This window comes from Manis javanica, chromosome 17, assembly GCF_040802235.1.
Source record: "Manis javanica isolate MJ-LG chromosome 17, MJ_LKY, whole genome shotgun sequence".
NCBI lineage: Eukaryota > Metazoa > Chordata > Mammalia > Pholidota > Manidae > Manis > Manis javanica.
Window position 1 is genome coordinate 57483943 of NC_133172.1, and position 20875 is coordinate 57504817.

Here is a 20875-nt window from a genome sequence, read left to right on the forward strand (position 1 = left end):
CTTTTGCAAGTTGTTTTTCTCAAGTAAACTTTTTATTGAAATATAACAGATATAGAGTAATACACAAGAGTATAATTGTGCAGCTAAATGAATTTTCACAAACTGAACGCACATAGGTAAGTCCTACCCAGATAAATGAATGTTATAAGAAAATCAGAAGCCCTGCTCATGTGCCCCTTCATCGCTACGGAACTCGAAGGTTACCCTTACCCTGACGTATATGGCCATAGGTTGATTCTGCTTGCCTGTGAGTGACACAGTATGGAAACATACACTATGAACTCTCTTGTCTCTGGCTTCTTTTATTCCATGTGATATTTGTGAGGTTTGTCCATGTTCGTGGGTACCACCACTCCTTCTCAGTACTGGATGGTATCCCATTATGTTAATACACCACAATCAATGTATTTTTTCCATTTTGCTGGATACTGGGCTGCTTCAGTTTGAGGCTATTATAAAGAGTGCTTCTACAAACATTCCATGGACATGTGTTCCAGTGAACTTATGTGTGCATTTCTGAAAAAAGTGCTTAGGGGTGGAACTGCTAGGGGTCACAGCTTCTCTTACATTCAGCTTCAGATTGCCTAAATTTAAATCCACTGTCCAGTCTTTGGTCAAGCGATCTTAAACAAGTCATTTAAGATTTCCGAGCCCATTTCTCTCTATCAGTGAATGGGAAGATTTTATATTGCAAAGTTGTTTTAGGATAAGTTCAAGCTGTGTAAAGTCTCCAGCATAGTTCTGACATGTAAGTGGTCCTTTTCCTAAAGATGTTTAGTGCTCAGTAAATATTCCGTGTGCTCCCCGGTGTTGGTCGCAGGTCAGTTGGAACTCCATGATTTGAGGTCTGGCCAGTGGGGGTATGAGTGGAAACGTGGTGGGCTGCTTCTGGGCCCCTCAAACCACCCTCCACCTTGCTCTTCTCCTCTGCAGAACCCTGGAAAGCAAGTGTGGGTGGGACATCTCAAGAGGATAGAGTTCCCTAGGGTCCCCCGAGTGATTATGTGAAGCAGAAACTCCCCCAACTGGCACTGGACACAGAGCCTGAGCAAGAAAGATTTCTGCCGCTTTCAGTCACTGACATTTCTGGAGCACAGTTACAGCAGCACGTCACAGACCGCTGGGAGAGACGGTCCTCATGTGACGGGGGGCCAGAGGAACCATCAGAACTCCCCTTCAAAGAATGATCCAGACTCAACACAGACACTACATATCACTTCACTTCTGAATGGCAAGGAAATCTCTTGCTGTGACGAAAGGGGAAAAATTGAAAGTGATCTTTTGCTGGGATCTGTTAACTGAAGAATCTCTCTTCTCTGTTGGGAAACCAGACTGTAATTCCAAAATTGTGTCTGATGTACCCCCAACGCAGCTTTGCCTTCACAAAGAGAAGGCCCTTCGTGATTATTAGTTTAAAAAAATAAAATCCTCTCCCACCAGGTTCAAAGCCAGCCTCATTCTTTCGTTCCTATAAAGACTTTCTTTCTTCCTGTTCCCTGGTGTCTACATGGCCTATGAGCTTTCTCCTAATGATTAAACTCCTAAAAATACTACAAAGAATGCTTAATAAGGCTTTTGTGTTTTTCTGGTTGCTATGGGGACTGTTTAGTGTTGGATTTTAAGTACGTGTAAATATGTATTTTGGGCAGTGTTTAAAAACATGTATAATTTACCCGGCTGTAACAGCTACTTCAGTGTTACAGTTCAGCGTGATAAGGCATATGTGAAGCATTTTATAGTGTGTTATTTATAGTTATTTACTTAATGGCCTACAACAGTTCCTTCCATTGTATAAAGGAAATAGGCATTTACCCTGTTTTAACAATGAGTATCATTTACTCCATTGTAGCAATTGATAGTCTGCAGTCCTATGCAGGCCAGTGAATATGCAATTGGTATAATGTTGATGCAGGAACGGAAACCTTGTTGACAGAGAGTTACTAGGCGAACAAAGAGTCCCACTGATGGAGTCTCAAGCTCATTAGGGAAGTTGTTGACTGAGCTACTCTGGCACGATAGGAAACCCCTGGAAAGAGGCCACTCTCTACTTTGAAGTTACCCCCGGGGATGTACCCAAGGGTGAATAACACCGATAATAATAGCAACAACAGCTAATAGTTATTGAGCAAACTTAACTTGGCCACAGGCATGATGCTAAGTGTTTCATATTTAGGATCTTATTTAACCCTCACAACACAGTGACTCTAGAAGATGGTACTGTTATTATCTTTGTTGGAGAAGGAAACCAAGGCAACGAGGTTACACAGACTGACCAAAATATTCACACAGCAGGTAGATGGTTCTGGGGGTCAAATGCATGTATGTTTCACTCCAAAGCATGTGTTCTTTAGCACTGCACCACAACACGCATGGTCTGCCAGGGAATTCTTGAGCCACATAGAGGTTAGTCTTGCTCAGCAATATACCCTGGTCTGGAGCCCATGTGGATGTACACACACACATGTGCATGCGCGCATGCACACACACACACACGCACACACACGCACACAGTTTCCAAGCACAGAGAGTTCTTGGCAGGGGTCAATTCTATTTACCAAGGAGTAAGATGTGATCACAGCCACTGACCTTCTACCCTGTACACATCCACTACGCACGGCATCTTGTAAACCTCACCACCACGTCAGGGAGAGACCTCATCGCCCTCTCGGCTTAGATGAGGAAGCCGACTCCCAGGCTGGGCCTGTCCAGCGTCACATAGCCTGCATGCAGAAGAACCACCACTCAATCCCAGAGCAGGTATGATTCAAAAAGTCCTGCCATTATTCAAAAGCACAGGCATATGTAATGCACTGTTTCTCAACTGTGGGACAATTTTTCTCCGGCGGTACATCTGGTCATTCCTGAAGACATACTTGGTTGTCACAGCGGGGGGAATGCCACTAGGAACTAGTAGGTAGAAACCAGAATGTTCCTACTGTGTCACTAGACATCCTGCAATGTACATGATAGCCTCTCACAACAAAGAATCATTGGGCCCCAAATGCCAATAGTGTCAAAACTGAGAAAGCCTAACCTAATGTAATTAAATACAGTCCAAGAGGGACTGGGCAACATCATGTCATGTGAAATTAAACTGAAATAAAACTGATTGCTTTTTTTTAGCAGCTTAGGTAAAAAACGGATTTCAAGATTAAAGATTTAAAAACTTTAGTCAACTCATTATGGTAGACCCAGGGTTTTAGAAAGACACCTAAAATGTCCTCATATCCCAGAATATGTTCAAAGACTCTTGTAGTCAGGGTGGACTTCCAGTGTCTGAGATGATAAGGTAGGAGGCTCTGAGCTTATTCAGATACAGGGAGAATCAAGAAAGAATCTTCAGCTGGACATGTAAGCTTGAGGCAGGCAGGAATTAGTCTGTGTAATCTACTGCAATATTTGTCTTTCCAATGATAATAGCTACCCCATGGTCCAAGCTCAAAGCCAGTCTCATTCTTCTGCTGACTGTGGAACACATGTTCTCAGTCATTCCATAACTGAGTGAGTGACTGGCTTCCAGCAGGAACTGGAATGGCTCCTGGGGAATCCACCCACCCTGGCTTTCTTCTCTCCCCTCTTCTCTTTTTATCCCTAATACTTTCACATTCATTGATTCAATCAGTCAGCAAACAAGCACCTACTGTGTAGGCATTCCTACTGGGATGCCCACTAGAACCTCGGCTGGGCTGGCATATAGTGTGGTTGCCATCTTCATTCCTAAGGAAAAAAACCTACATCACTTTGGCAAAATACATGTAAGCTCCGTAAGGACGTGACCTTCCCTGGCTTGTTCGGTGCTGTATCCTTGGGTATATGCTGCCCAAGGGCAGTGTCTGGCACATAGGAGATGCTCACTAGACATGTGCTGGCTAACTGAATAAATCACTGTATTTCTATGATGACGAAAACACTTAGAAGACAGGAATACAATTCCCTGCTTAGAAATCCAGGCTGCTTGGAAAACATAAACGTCAGGATGAAACTAATTCTGGACAAGTGTTGGTGTACATGGGGGCAGGCCCACCACAGGGAGGATGGAGAGGCATTACAGAAGAGGAAGGGGTCCCAGGAGGGGAGACACCTAACAGCTGCTCTGCTGGCTAGAGGCAGGGCCCACTCACTCTCATCACAGGGGCCCTGTGCTTTCACTATTTTAGCCATTTATACTTTGTGCCCTACTGTATCCAGCCTTCTCTGTTCCATGATAAGCTGTTTGAGATACAAGCCTCGATTCATTGGATCCTTTCCTCTAGGGGATCTGGACTGTAGGTTAACCCTTTAGGAGTAAAAGTAAAAAGGACTGTCCTTTATGGAGCACTTCTCACACATCAGGTCTTGAGCTAAGCAGTTTGTATCTATTATATCACAACTTAAGCTTAATTAAGAACCCACAAGGAGGGTGCAGCTACTCCCATTTTGCAGTTGAGGAAACTGAGGATTAGATGGTTTACATAATGGCTAATTGCTTTTGGCTTTTGAAAAATGTATTCCAAGCAGAGGGTGCCAAGTTTCGGGGTGGGAACACACGCTCAGAGACTGGTAATGATCGCGTATTCCCATGTTAGTTCTTGTGTCATCACTGGCCTAGCTCCAGCCCCAAACCATGCAGCTGCTCTGAGATTCCCAAGAAAGGCAGCAGCAAGGAGTTCAAAGATTTGGGGACAATTAACCAGGCCAGAAGAGCTGTAATAGGAAGAAGTCGATGGTGTCAATCATTGAGTCCAGGAGGATGTTAGGAACTAGTCTAGTGAAATGTTTAGCTAGAATCAATATGCAGCTGGGCTGGTCTCAGGGCATGATACGGGTTAACAGTCTAGCGGTCAATGGAAAGAGAGCCTCAAATCAGATGGGTGCTCAGGCATTAGGATGGGGTTTATTCAAATCTAGGAGAGAGCTACAGGTCACATGGTCCAGCCCTGGACATCCAGACTGTCTTGAATTAGGTGAGGGGTCAAGACGGCAGCCCATGGGAAGGATGCAGGTCCAGGCTCCACTCACAGCATAAAACCAGAAGAACATCTTGTAATGTGACGGATGCACATACACATCCATGGAGAGGGGGCAACAGGCATTCATTTGACGAGTATTTACTGAGGTTTTCCTATGTGCCTAGCACTGGAGATAGAGTGACAGCAAGAAACAGGATATATCCACACTGAGTTTACAGCCCAGCAAGACAGACGGATGAGGTACAGGCGAGCCTCTGCTCAGCCCTGCTACAACACTCGCCAGTGGAAAGGCACCGCGATTCTCTACAATCTACTCAAAATGTGGCCCACAGATGAGCAGCCCCAGCATTGCCTGGGAGCTCATTAGAAAAACAGAATCTCAGGCCCAGCCCACACCTCCCAAATCGGAAGATCCCAGGGGACCCATATGCTCCTTAAAGTTTGAGAAGCAGTGGTCTGCAAGCCTCCCAACCAGAGTGGGATCATTGGTGTATTCCACCAGGCACACAGGGGCTGTCACTTCCTGCCACAGAAGTCCTCGGAGATGGGAAGGTCACACCAGAATCAGCAGAGAACAGGCAAAGGGAAAGCAAAGTGTATTCTCAGGAGCTCCTGGAAATAATTACCGTTCTCTTAATAATAAATGAATAGGCTGCAGTCCCAGAACACACTGAGAACAAAGCAAAACATGTCAATATAAAATCCAGCAAATAAAACAATCAATTTAAAATAGATTTCTCTAAACGGCCTGCCTGCCTGGGCTAGGAGCCCCGCCTCTGGCCTCCCACAGCATTCTCTGCGTGTTCCTGCCTCAGCGCTTACTTTTTTTATCTTGAAATTTTGTTTCTTTGCCTGCCTCCCATTCTAGACTGTAAGAACTTTGAGGACCCTCTTTCCTGAAAAGATGAGAAAAGGGTCCTGACATGCAAAGGATTAGAGGCAGTTGTAAAAGACTGAAAAAAACGTTCTCTGCATGAAATCCTTTCAACAGGAGAAAACAGTACAAAGAGTTGTAAATTCCTTCACCAGTGTGAGCTGAAAGGCCCACTCCCTAGCTGCCCATCTACCCCCCATGGAAGGTTCTGGATTCCTCGCATCTCCCATTAGCAATTAGCATTTGCCAGCCCAGCCAGACTGGACTCCATTCCCTACTAAGACTTGGTGAATATTCACTAAAGATGACAGAAGATTCTCAGGGGGCTGTGCCCATAGAGATGCCTTCCCACACTGACTCTGGGGTTGACCGTGTAACTTACTCCAACACGTGGGACCGAAGTATAAGCAAAAGCTTAACGTGTCATTTCTGTTCACTCCCCGACATCCTATGTCTTCAGTGTGAGAACAGTCCTGGGCTTGTCCGCTGGAAGGTGACAAAATACTTGAAGCAGAGTCCAGAATATGTAGGAGAAGCCAGGCCAGATCAGCAAAGCTGCCTAACCAACCCACACCTGACCTCGGAAAACGGGCAAATTCTACCAACCGCAGCTCCCTGCAGAAGACCACAAAACCACCTGCAGATTCAGAGCTGAATCAGTGCTCATTGCTTGGAACCACTGGGGTTTGCGGCGATAGCCAACTGCTCCATGCCTCCCATCCATTCAGAAAGCATCTCATTCCTTTCACACACAAGCCCTCTTTGTATTTGAATTCCCTGCTCATGCTGAGTGAGCTTTCCGTATAGTTTAGGCAGGGGGGAGAAAAACTATAGAAACAAACCTTGCCTTCAAGCATACTCACACTTGGGTGACACCTGAAAAGTCACTTAAAAGCTGCTTTAAGTCAAGAAGTGATCCCCAGAGGCTACTAATAGCAGGAATATTTTTAGGGTCAGCCTTGTTTCTTACCATCCATGGAGAAAACTGTGTACACTGAAGCTTGTGTGGATATGAGGAGTAGAAAACTCGCTCAACTATTTCTAACAATGAAAAGGTGAGTTAATTGAAGATGCATTTATCAGGACTCTTCTCGTTATAAAGGATGGAAACTGAATTCAAACCAACATAAGCCAAAAATCAAGCCCACGTTGACTCACCCGACTGAGAAGACCTGCAGGGCTACTGTGTATTGGGTCTGGGCTCCAGGGTCGGCGTGATTGCCGTTCTTGCCGTAGCACGCGTCTCCTTCAGGCATCTGGACGGGGGGTCAGTCCATTGCCTCCTGGCAGCAATGCCTCATCTCCCCCTATGGCCGAGCCCAGGGGAAAGAGTAGCTTTTCCTGCTCACAAGTCCCAGGGAAGCCTCTGATTAGCCAAACCGATCATGATGGGAGAAAGGTGGGCCCCAGACTGGCCAGGCCTGTTCAGGAGGCCAGTGGCAAGGTCAGCCCTTCCTGAAGGGCTCGGAACGGGAGAAGAGTGGCTTCCCACAGAGGGGTTCCAGGTGACTTATGCAGCCACACTGCTGAAGGACACAGGGCATCTCACAGGATGAAGGGGCAGGTGGACAGGCAGGCGTCGAGAATGCAGGAGGCCACAGCAGACGGAGGCTGAAGCCAGCAGCCCCCGAGGGAGACCGTGGCAGTGCCTCAGCTCCCAAAGCCCAGCTCCGGGTCTCACTTCAAATTTCTAAATAATCCTTGAGAGGAAACCTGGTTGTCCCACCACAGGTCAGCTATGCAGCCCTGACCCTGTGCACCACAAGGTGGGCAAGGCCACGGCCGGTCTGGCACTCCGGGCTGGGAACATGGAGCAGACGCCCCACAAGCTAGTCCACAGGCCTCTGTGCTTTCTCCTTCCCCAGTGTCCTCAAGCGTCCAGCTTCCCATTCTGCCCCCCTTCCCCAGGTGCCCTGCCAGGCTCCGTCCCCTCCCCCTTTCACCCCCATTCCCTGGGGGCCTGGGCACTCCCAAGACAGCCCCCTCCTGGCTTCTGTGATACAAGCTGGCCAGTCCTATGCTTCCTGTCACAAACAGCTCTATCCTGTCTTGACGGCTTAGGCAAGCACATTTTCAAAGATAGTTCAGGCCAACCTGGGCGCTCAAGCCGGCAGAGCCAGCTGATCCCCCGCGACGGTGAGGGGTCACCTAGCTTGCCAAACCTGAGGCCCCTGCGCGGGCCCCATGGCACCGAGGGGGCCACCTGGCTGCTGTCAGCCAGCCCAAGGTCCCATCCAGCGCCCGGCCACCTGAGGAGGAGCAGAGCTAAAGCAGGCCCCCTGCTATTTGTTCACAGTGGGCCACTGGGGACTTTCCAAGCTTGGCTTTGATGAAACAGAAAAGGTTGAATCATTAAATGTTTGGAGAAAGTGAAGCTGGCACCCAGCCCTGTGTTTTCTGGAACATCAATTATTCCCGGAGACCGCCGCTGCTGCTAGCTGGGCTGGGAGGTACTAGGGAAGAGGGAATTATCACCCACTCACCTCGAAGCTGCAGGAGTAACACAGCCAGGGTAGGGCCTATGCGGGTGGTCTTGAGGAAGACTGAGGGGCGGGGGGGAGGAGCCGCCCAGCCTGGAGGGCGAGAAGTGGGAAGAACAGAGCTGCAGAGAGCAGGTAACCCTCGTAACTGCCGTTGACTGCTGCTCTGTAACAGTTAGACAGGCACCCACGAAGCACCTATGACGTGGATGGTGCTTGTGTATAAATCACTGCTCCCATCTCTGGGAGGAGAGCATGGTTACCAGCTTCATCCCAGGAAACCCCGTCCCTGCACACACCCTCAATTTCTGCATACATGCATGTCTCCCGACTGTGGTCAGACTTCCCCAAATTTCAGAATCCTACCTCCAGCCATGTTCATGTCACCTCCTCTATGATGCATCAAAGGGACTTGGACTCAACATGCCTAAGATGACACCCCAGTTCTCCACACCACACGCCTGATCCCTGCTCTCTCTCAGGAAATGGTCCCATCTGTCTGTTGCACAAACCAGTACCCGGACAAAACTCTCACTGCCTCTGTTTCCCCTGCCTCCATATCCCACTCCTCCCAGGGTCCATCAGTTTCCCTGATAACCATGACTCTAGCTCATCCTGGCACTTCTATGTCATGGGTCCCCTTCTACCTGGTGCAACAGCCCCTTGGCTGGGCTCTCACCTGGACAAAGAGCAGCAGCTCCTTGCTGATCTCTCCTGAGCTGCCCCTCCATGTAGCTGCAGTGATCCTTCTGAGATGCAAATCCCATCAGGGCACCCCCTACCTGCTCACAGCCCTTCAATTACTCTGAGGACAAAGACCTAGAAATCTTCAGAAGTCCTACAAGGCACATCCTGGCTCCCCTCCTCTCTGCTCTGGCCACTGACCCTCTTTCGTTCCCTGAAGGTGCCACGCTCCTGTTTGCATGCTGTCCCTTCCACTTGGAATGCCTTTCTCCACACTCTCTGCCACCCACCCTCCTGCCACAATATGTCATGTGATTTTTGCATAGGTAATTCATTTGATCTGTAAAGAAGTCTAAGACTTTATGCGGAATAGATTCCCAACCCACTGTGCCCGACCACGCACCTGCCCTCCCCTTACTCAATCCCCAATTCCATATGCTTCCAGAGATTTTTCAAGCATATTCAAGCACATCCACACATATATTATCTTCTTCCCAGTTTTACACAAAGGGTAGCACAATATATGCACAAATCTGTGCCTTGTTTTCTCTTTTACCTTAGAGATTGTTACCTTAGAGATTTTTACCTTAGATACACCTTAGGGATTGTTCCATTTCAGCACACAAACCAACAGTTCCATTTTGTCAGCTGCATAGTATTCCACTCTATAGACGGCCCAGTATTCATGTAAATCACTCCCCGTTCACAAAGCCATATATCATTATTTCTACCATTTTAAACAATAGTAATGTACATACAGAACTAGTAGCAAGTTTACCTAAGGCAAAAAATTCTACAAGAATAGCTGAGTCTAAAAGACCATGCACTCGTGATCTGGATAAACGTTGCTAACTTGCCCTTTTTGGGGGTTTTAAATGACATTCTCACTCATGAGATCCTGTCTTCCACAACCTTGTCAAAACATTGCTTTTCATGTCACTCTGGTAGGCAGAAAGTGGATTCTGCAAATATTTTTTAATGTTTTAAAGACTTAGTAAATCACCAGTGTGATGTTTGTACATAATGATATCTTAGCAGAACACACAGGGCATAAAAATGAAGCTTCACACGGCCAGAGGCAAATGGACTCGGGCAGGATACCTGGACCCAGATACCTGGTGGCCTAGGGCATCAATGCTTCAGCAACCTGTACGCAGTACTACTTCAGAAACTATGATTTTGAGGAAAGAAGAATATTATTGTTCCCCTTTTATCATTAAAAGTTGCATTATCATTCACTGGGTCCTCTTATCCAATTACCACAAAGACGTATTTGGGGGCAGGTGACTTAGCTGGAGCGCCAAGAGAACACAGGGGGAAAAAAGAGGAAACTGCAAAGGACACTTTGGCCTGGGTTACAAAGAAAAACTCCTGTCCTGTGCTGTGCAGGCCCAGGTACAGCCTGATGCACAGCTGCTTAACAAAGCCCTAGGTGGGCAGCTGGCAAGACAGGCTGAGTCAGGGGTCCGGAGGGTCGGAATAAGAGTCTGGGCTTGGGACTCAGCAGTTCTGGCTCAGATCCCACTTCCAGCCTTACAGAAGTTGCTTGCCTCTCTGAGACTCAGTTTCTTTATTGGTAATCCAGGGGATAATAACGAAATGAGATAAGCTATGTAGAGTGCATAGTGCTGGGCCTGACACCCTAAGTAAGTGGTATTTCTTATTCCACAATAATAACAATAAGAGTTATTATTTTCTGGCCTCAGAGAGCAAGCTATAGCTCACTCATCTATGTGAGCACATGGGTCTTGGGGCAGACAGACTGGGTGTCTTACAGGGGCTGGCCTCACTAGGTGCCTACTGCTGGTAATTTGAATTCTCAATTTCCTCACCTAGCAATAACATGGAGGTGATAACAGGTAACTCACAAGGCTTTTGTAAGAGTGAGGAGAGATCCTATCAGCAGAGCGCTGAGCACAGAAACACCTCCACAAGTCGCAGCATCATTTTAAACCCTGGCTTCCAGCAGAGCCAGGTGCAGGGGAGGTGCTGGGAAATGCTTGTTGGTGGTAGTTAGATTGGCTTTGGTATGAGAAGTTGATCTGGTTTCCTCCGCAGCTTGGACACAGCTACTCCCCTCTTCCCCCAACCCAACAACAAGATCTGTGGCCTCTTCCTTTCTAGCAGGTAGATGCCCTGGGCCAAATGGACTCTGCAGCTGTGGGCCCCAAGCCCTTGCCATCCCGCTCTAGAAGTCTAAGCTCTAATTCACTCTGAAAGGGCTTCAGCACCACCCCTGTGAGGTCCTTAAATGTTTTATGAGCTCCCTGAAATGCTCAGATAATTAAAAACACTTTCTTAATTTAATAGCTTGGCTTAATGAAACCAGAACTTTATGTTTTATTTGGAGAAGGGTGAACATCCCAGTCACACTTATTAATATTTTTAAGCGTATGCCCAACTGTATCCAGAGATTGAGGGCAATCATTGCTTCAAGGGGGACAAGGGCTTTCCTGAGTCTGTGACAAGTCTCAGGCTTATTAGAGCTCATTATATCCAGGAAGCCTGGAAATCTAAATTAGCCATCATCACATATGATGTGGCAGGCTATTATTAAGGAGGCCACTTATTATAGAAACATGGAATTATCAATTAAAAAGTAGTCTACCCAGGCCCCAAAGGGCCTTTTGGATTACCTGTGCCATCTAGGCAGTCGTTTCAAAGGCTAACATGGAGAGAAGAATCCTCTGAGAGCAACCTTTTCTGTCAAGTCAAAAAGTATGATCCCCTTAGGAGGAAAATGCCATCATTGAAACAGGTCGAATGTAAACCCAACTGGTTTTCGGGGACAGAGGCATCAGCAAGACCCCAGGATTCCAGAGTGTAGTGGTCAGCTGGTCTCTAGGAGGCAGGGACTCTTTAGGAGCCTGCTTGCTTCCTTTCCAGAGGAGCTGCACTGTCCAGTGGGATGAGCTTGGGCTTCCAGGCCAGAGGCAGTGGTGTGCTGAAGCTAGCACAGCTCAGGGAAGCAGGATGCCCGCAGCTCTTCCCACCACCGCAGGCAATAGCATCATGTCAACGGCGTGAAACCAGCCATGGTGGGCATCCTCGCACCGTGAGGGCAGGCGAACGCTGGAGCCACTTCTTAACATTAACCAGCACCACCAGATATAGGTTCCAGTCCCAGCTGGCACATTATGAATATGGTCATGGGCAATTTATTTAACTTTCCTGAGCCTTCATTTCCCCCAACCATTAAAAATAGAGAGGAAACACCTTCCATGTGATGTGGCTTCATTTTTTTCATTCTCCTTGGCACTTATCACTACCTGATGCTAGAAATCTGTATCTGTTCATGTTGTTTTTATTGTGCTGTTGTAATGTCTTTCTCCATAAAGCTCCTTCATTCACCCAAAAAGGGTATCACATACCCACCGCATCCCAGGCACTACTCTAGGCACTGGGATGCTGCCGTAAACAAGATAGACAAAAATCTCTACCCTCAAGGAGTACACAACAGTAAACAAACGCATGAGAGTGTGCACATCAGGTGGTGATAAGCACAAAAGGCATGAACGAAGAAAGGTGGGGAACAGGACCTGGTAAGATAAGAAGGGGGCTCTGCAGTATGAACTAGGGTGGCCAGGAGGGCCTCACTGACAAGGCGACACAGGAGAAAAGAACTGCAAGAGGCAACGGAAGGAGCCAGGCTAGCATGTGGGGAAGAGTGGGCGGAGGAGGAGTAAGCACACAGGCTGGTAGGACAGTGCCTGGAGTACGTGAGAACCCCGGGGGACACTGGGGTCACAGCAGGGGGATTAAAGGCAAACGCAGAAGGTGGGATAAGAATGGCAACTCAGACCTTTTCTAGGACACGATATGCCCAACAGCAGTGCCCTCCGCAAGGATGGAAACGTCCTGTACCCGTGTCACCCGCTCCAGAGCACCAGCCACACGGAGCCACAGAGTCCTTGAAGCGTGGCTGTACAGCTGCGATGGGCACTATCCATTGCTTATTTCATTTAATTTTCGGTAATTTTGACTTAAAAGCCACATGTGGCCAGTGGCTGGAGTGCAGGACAGCTCAGGTACACAAAACTGAAAATGATTTGGACTATTTCTCCACGTGCAATGCAGAGCCACTGGGGGATCTGAGCAGCAATGCTGATTTTCCCGGGCTCGTAAAGGTCCTGCGGGCAGGAAGCCGGTGCCATCACCCAGCCATCCAGCCATCCTGCGATGGCTCCGTGATGGCAGGGACTGTCTTTTGCTCTCTCTGTGCTCAGCCCCGAGAACATTACTAGGACCTAGTAGGTATTCAACGATTTGATGGGGCATGGGGGGAGCGGCTGAAGTGAATTCAGAAAATCAGTTTATTATGGGCTCACTCAATGCATTTCTTTCTGCTTTGCCTAAATTTTACAGCTTGGCCCATGGACCAGCTTGCCTACAGGGTGTGTAGATAAGGATATTGCTGAGAAACAATATCACTCACCACAATCAGTATATCCCAACTTTTATTCCCTAGACATGCATTTCATGGAATGTGAATGGGTGCTAAATATTAAGAGATAGATGAAAAGTTCTATGAGAAAAAATTGGGTAATGCAGCTTAAGCAAAATTAAAATGTCCCTGCTGCAGCAAGTATCCATGCCTTTAATATACTGATATAAATCGTGTAGCTCCAACAGGGGATAAATACAGAGGATGCATTTTCCAACTGTTTTTGACACTAGATCCCCTGTTTTTCCTTAGCTGAGCATCTGGGCTAGCGGCTCTTCCACGGAGCACTCCTCGGGAAATACTGTATCTGACTGCTGAGTAATGGGAAGAGAAGACTGACTGCAGGCTGCCACCCCAGTCGTCCTCTAACACACCACTGCTGTTTTTCCTCTGTAGGTGTTAACACTGTCTGAACCTAGCACCTTCCTTTACGCGTTGGCTGGCTTATTCGACTGTCACTCATGCTAGGATGAAACTATGCACAGCAAAGGGTCACGGAATCCTGTTCACAGAGGTACTTCAGTGCCTGGCACAGACGAAGTGCCCACGAAACGTGTTAACTGAAAGACTGAGCTGGGATCTGTGATGACTGAGTCCCTGAGATTGTGTGTGACAACCCTGCCCAAGCTCTGAGGAAAGGGGGACGCCGGCACAGTATCTGCCTTCAAGCTTCTCACCAGGAGTCTGAGATTAAATATAGACACCTGAGAAGAGAACTGGTAAAGAGGGTAGAATTTGCAAAGCAGTGACCCCAGGTAAACGCTCTGGAAATTCAGCTTCTGGAATCCTGGGGCTGGATGGGGCAGGGCACCCTCTGGAGGAGGTGCAGTGTGGGTCAGCCTTGGCAGTGAGGATCAGAATGCCTCAGAGAGGTTGGGGAAGGCATGCCAAACCAGAAAAAGTGGCATTTGCCAGTGTAGAGCAGGGGGTACGTAAGCAGACAGAGGTCAGTCTCCCTGGGGCGGTGGACTGTGAGCTCCAAGTTTCATCAGCCCGTGCTCGGCAATCTGCACAGAGTAGGCAGTCAAAGTGGCCTGGGGTGGCTGAATGGCCAGCAGTACAAATAGCTAACACTAGTTGAAGGCACATACTAGGCATTTTACCAGGATCCCCTATCACATTTCACTCTCCCAGAAACCTAAGGGATGGATAGTATGCAGCTTCTATCAGTAAGGAAGCTGAGCCTGGATTAGAAGTCAGACAGTCTTAACCACCATGAAGTGTTACCCCGTCAAATAATTAGACGTCCTGAGGGGAGACCCATGTTTCAATAAAGAATACAGGGCAGGAGACAGAGGCAGAAAGCATCCCGAAGCTGGGATGTCAGAAGCAGAAGGACCTGTGTTGGGCATGTGCATGGGAGGGGTTCAGGAAAGTACCGCAGAGAAAGCGACACATGAGCAATATTTTGAAGAAAGGATGTCTCCACCCGGCAAATGGGGTGGCCGCGGGGCATGGGCAAAGGCGGGAAGCCTGAAACGGCGTATGTGTTCAGCATCCAGGCAAAAGCCAAACTCTCTCAATTCACATTTGATTGGATGTCTGAATATTCAAATCAATGTTTAAAAAAGCAATGACTGCCAGACCTCTCAGGGGTCATAAAAAATATTTCTTTAGAATGTCCTGGCAACAAAAGCCAATTAAAACCCAGAGTCGGTGACTGAGCACACAAAAACCAAACCCTTCAGAGGCCACAGCCCCTCCCCTCTGGTTCTTTCTCCTCATTGATTGTATTTAATTGGAAGAAGTGGCCGTGGGTAAAGCGACTGTGGGAGCAAGTCTCTCACTGGAAATGGGCCCCATAATAATTATTGACTGTACCTTCTATAATAAGCCATATAATTTATCCCTCCCGCTTGGCTTCCTGGACCACATATCAATACCACTCACGCACAGTGGTAGTAGGGGAATAGAGCCAAGCAGTGAACACAGACTTATTTACCACTTTCTCTCTTACAGTCACTCTCTCTGCAGTATGTTAGCCACAATCAGGAGCCCCCACCGGCCCTGGTCAGAATAAAAGGGGGCACAGACTGAGGAGAGACCTTGGGGGTCAGACTGACCTGTCTCAGAGCACTGCCTCTCCCGCCTGTGAACACACCCTGACTCTGTTTTCTCATCTCTAAAATTTGATTGCTACATTTCAGGGTTGCTGAAGAAGTCAAAATTAATCATGTATATAAAGAACCTGGCCCAAGACCTAGCATACAGTAAGTATTCAAATACACTTGTTTCCTTTAAATCTTTCTGCTTTTATGTCATTGTGCATGGGACAGGACTGCCATTGGTCCCTGTGGAGGGTTTATTCCATTCTGCTCTGGGAGAGATGATGGAGGATGCATAAGATAGAGAGGCCATGCCCTTGGCTACAGGGGGCTTGTGGTCTAGGTGAGGGCCCAGGTGGTCCACATACAGTAGAACCAGAAAGGAGAGCTCTCATTCAAAGCTAGCTTCTGAGTGCTAAAGCAATTCAAAGAATGCATGATGGAGGTCTTCCAGAAGGAGGTCAGACTTAGGGAATCACTAGGATTTGGACTGGTGGACAGTAGGGAAGGAGGACATCATGAGCAAAGATCCCATGTGGAGATGGTCTTCAGACAAATAAGAAAGCTTAACTATTAAATCTGTTAATACTCATGCATTAGTCCTTAAGTTAGTAACACGAGTAGACTCCACGAAATTCTAGGAAGACACAAGATTGGAAACCTATCATTCCTCAGAAGTCAAAGTAGTGTTTTTATTGGTGACTGAAACCCTTGATTGCAGATGCGTGTGCATGGCTCTCTGAGATGGTACAACTAACCTTTGCATCCTCACATAAACATTAGTCGTTTTCATGAGAGGAAACCTAAGGATGCTGCTGGCTTCATTTCAAGTGATGATCCAGCCCACACTGGAGAAGGAAGTTGCCCCTAAACTACGAATCATTTCAACGTTTCCTAATGCCCCCAAAGATATGTCCATGTTTAAAAAAATTATGCCTTGGATTTTATGACAGAGCACACATGAAAACTGCTTGGACCATGTTTATCTTCTTCCATGGTTTTGCATGACTTCAAGACAAGTAAGCGTTGAAAGAGAGAAGCCACCAAGTGCTTCTGTGGTTTGGGTTTTGCTGAATGCAATGCTTACTTAGTGTGAAACCACTCTGGGAAGATGAGGTTGAAGAGACGGATTTATATGGGACATAGGCAGTAAAATATCATTAAGTCACAGTCAGTTTACGTGGATGGCTGCCAACTCAAATCAAGAACTGTTACCTGTTGTTCCATTGGAGCTTTGAGCATAGACCCATGGCAGCTAAATCCAGGTCTTTTTCTCTTGTTTCTGAGAGTTTCTTTTAACAGACATTATCCATAGCTCACCCTGGTGCTCTGCTCTTTGCAACTAACCAATCTGTGGCCCCAACATACATTCTTGTTTTGTTGAGGCCAACTGGTGACCACATCAATACTTCTCACCACTGCCTCCCCCGACCCTCCATATTCCACAAATGTAATCAGTTACGTGACATCGCCATCCTCTAAGGTGTGAACTACGAATGTGTCTCAAAAACTGTAAAGTCATTCCCTGTCCTACATGTGCTGGACATAAGGGCCCAAACTAAGAGTTTAAAAAAAAATTATTGAGCAGCTACTATATGCAAGGCACTCTCCTGGGGAGTGCAGAGACACAAAAGGCAAGGTTCCTGACTTCAGGAAGCTCATTTATTAAATTGCAAGATACATCCTTGCCTTCCATTGATGCAATTGGAAAATAAGTGTCATCATTAAATGATTTGAAAACAGCTGAATTCACTCAACACCCACATCCACTGTGATGTCTCTGGATGACGACTGGGTTCCCCTTTCTTTTCCTTTCCCACCTGGCCAACTCCCACTTAGTCAGGCACCCTTCAGGAAGGATCGCAAAAGCTTTGCTTGGCTTAGGTAGACCAAGAGAGTCTGCTGACTCCCACCGTTGGGTTACTGCCTCGCTGAGCATGTATTTCTCATAATAGCCTCAGCCACGCAACTATTGATGCTGCTCCCTGGTTTACTAGACTTGCATTCCTTGAGTGCTGGTCCTTGACGTTGTCATTTCCACACCCAGCATCTAGTTCAGTACCTGACTCAGCACATACTTGATACCTAAGCAGGATGAATCTATGAGGTTAATATAATGCTTATGCTCCTCCGCATGGAAACACATAGTCCATCCATTCCTGCAACTCAATCCCTGCTGTTTATTCAGGCCCAGCTTAAAACTCATTGTTTAGATAATACTTTGGCCTCACTCACCCTTTTTGATATTTATCCAGAATTCCAGGGGAGATATGAAGGCAAAGAACAAGGAGGCCAAATCAGCCTAGTTAGGCCTAGATTTTTGCATGAGTCTCTGGAATTTGCACAAGTATCTATTCAGTCCCTTTAAAACAATGTCCTCCTCTCCACAAGACCTCATATTGTTGTCATTGTTATTCTTTTGCTCAAAGAACTCATGCTCTAAAATGTGTCTGGTGGGTTGGCTTTTTTCCTTGTTTGAATGTCAAACCACATTTAATAAGTAAAGTTTTCTATTTTCTTGCTCATTCTCTGGTCCACGTCAATAAGCAGCATTACTGCTCTGGGTTTATAAAATTCCAGCCCAAACAAAGAAAATTTACACATTCTGTTAGACTACCCCACCATTTTTTCAGTAAATGTATGAATTATTCCGTGTTTAAAATATTTTTCAGTAAATGTATGGATTATTCCCATGCTTAAAATATTAAAAATGGTTTTAGAAACTCCATCAATACTTCAGTGGACCTCTAGAAGTGTGCAGACCGTGGATACCGAGCCACAGGCTGGAGAAAGATGAGTAATCACGAGTAACAGTGATGGTCTGGGTAACCATGAGTGACAGTGACCACGAACAGCTTGACTGACTACCAGCTACACATGAGGCACACCTTCTTGTCCAGCTCTGCCATTTACTATGTGACCTTAGAAAAGTCACATGATCTCTCCATGTCTCAGTTTCCCATATACGTAAAATAGGGGACAGTATTCCCCTCTTTCAAGGAAGGAGGATAGAGATTTGTAGAATTTAATGAGATAGTGAATGAACTCCTTACTAAAGACCCCTGTGCATCTTTTAGAACATGTTACTACCTAGTAAGTGGTACAGAGCTATTACTACTTTCCAGACATCCTCTAGCCAGCTCTTTTCTCCAAATTTCTTGCTGCATAACAACCCATGGCATTTCAGAGAATGGAGCACTAGATTTTAAGGAGGAAATTTAATAGGATGGAGTGGCCGAGAGAAGGAAGAATTAAGGCAGGGGTTTTCCATAGCTCATGGGTTTCTATAAATCACATAGAATTTAATTGGAAGCAGTGGTATTTTCTATGGAGGGAAGACAAGAGAATGGAGGCTGTTAATTACATTGATATGTCAGTCCTGATCAGGTGAGACTGAGAACTGGAGAGAGGGCCAGCAGAGACTGACGCCCATTACTTAGACTTAAGCCAATCAATGAGTTGTGACAAAGGCTCATGGGGCATCCCTACTGTGCTCTGTTCATAAGCAGGATTACTGGTTGAGCTGGAGCTGCTGAGATGAGGTTGGAGCGATGTTCCCAGTGAGATGCAATAGTCCAGCTCTCTCTGGGGCTCACACTCGGAGAAAAGAGGAAATAACAAAGCCGACAAATTAATACTTCACCAACCCCGGTGTGTGGGAGCCTTTGGGGGAAGAGGCCAGAGTCCAGTTGGCAGGTCCGTTCCAAATCTCCCGGCTCCATCGTAAATGGAATTTATAGCTGGCTCTGAGAAGGGATGAAACCCCACCCATTCTGATTTCTACCCTTACACTACTGTGGCTCCGGCCAGCTCCTGCAGCCCTCCCCGGGTCCCTCAAGGAGGAGGGCAGCCTCTGGGCCACTGCGTCAGGACTCTGCACTGGCAAGTTTTCAATCAGCCTGTGGCCTGTGAACTGCCTGGGTTGGAAGCTGCAGGCATCCCTGGTGAACAGCTTAGGTGAGGAGCCAAGATTTGGCAAAAACCTTTCCTGTGCTGATGGGTAGCACTCTAGGCCATGAACTTCATGTGACTCCAGAATGAGACTGTAACATAGTATCATGTCAATAGGCACATACACTTGTTACCACTGACTGAATCTCTTGGGGGTGACCCATTCCACTGAGATAAAGATTTCTGCCCCTAGCTCACACTTGCCATTTGATTTCCAAGCTGTTGAACTTCAACACTTTTAAGACTTGGCTCTAATTTCATTTTGCGAGACCACAGACAGGACCTATAGCATGCTAAATATCTTTAGAGTCTTCCTACTTTATCAAAATCTTCAGTAATGTAGCTAATTGCACTCACATCTGTGTCCTTAGCAATCATCACGTGCAAGTAATCCTACAGGCCTGAGAACACAGAAGCCTTTTTATAAAACTATACATCTTCGGGGCAGACATGTATTATATTTCTTTAATGAAGTGGTTGTCTGACTAGCTATGTAACAACTCAGGTGTTTTTAAATAAGTAGAAAAGATGTAGCATTGGAAACTTGATTTTGCTCCTGCAGCAGGTGGATAAATCTAGCCAAACATCTTTATTTTTTTATAGTACATTAAGGGAACATTTTTATTTAGTAGAGTCATAGATCTTCACATGATTGGAAGGATGTTCTTACATTGCATTTCTGTCTTCAGAATTGCCTGGGGAAGACATCCTTTCGCTGGAGTCCTATTGATGTCTTTCTGAGGGAGGCAACTCTGCTCAAACTTGATTTGAATTAATCGGGCACTACAGAATGCTGTCTTTATGCCCCTCACCACCAACGGCTTTTGTCTGCAAAAGAGCCTGCTTTTAAAAAGATGGACACGATTTTTGAAACTGGATCATGAATACATAGTTGGTCAAACTATTTTCGCAACTTCTGTGTACTTTGAAAATTTCCATAATAAGTAGGTCTTTAAAAGGAACTGGCAATGAAAGGGGAAGAGGATATCTATGGGAAAACTATTAAAATTCATTTCCCATAGATACATTAGCAACTCACTGTGTCCCAGACTCTGAGCTAAGGAGTACAGAGTAGAAATAAGAAACTGTCCTCAAGAAATGCATTCCCTGGCTGAAGAGATAGATACTTGCTGGGGACTGAAGGTTTGTGTCCCTCCAAAATTCGTATGTTGCAATCTAAATCCCCAGTGGGATAGTGTTTGGAAGTGGAGCCTTTGGGAGTTACCTAGGTCATGAGGATGGAACCCTCATGAATGGGATTAGTGTCCTTATAATAAAATGTACAAGAGTGACACATGCTCTCTCTCCACCCCATGAGAAGACACAATGAAAAAATGGCCATCTGCAAACTGAAGGGGAACCCTCACCAGACACTGGATCTGCTGGCACCTTGATCTTGGACTTCCCAGCCTCCAGTTTTGCAAGAAACATTTGTCGTTTAAGCCACC

At 46.5% G+C, this 20875-nt stretch overlaps 1 long non-coding RNA gene across 2 annotated transcripts in view; it reads right to left on the minus strand.

Annotated features, from left to right (window-relative positions):
• Positions 1 to 20875, minus strand: part of LOC118967520 (uncharacterized) — a 398901-nt gene that overhangs the window by 139906 nt on the left and 238120 nt on the right. The gene's annotated exons all lie outside the window — the stretch shown is intronic.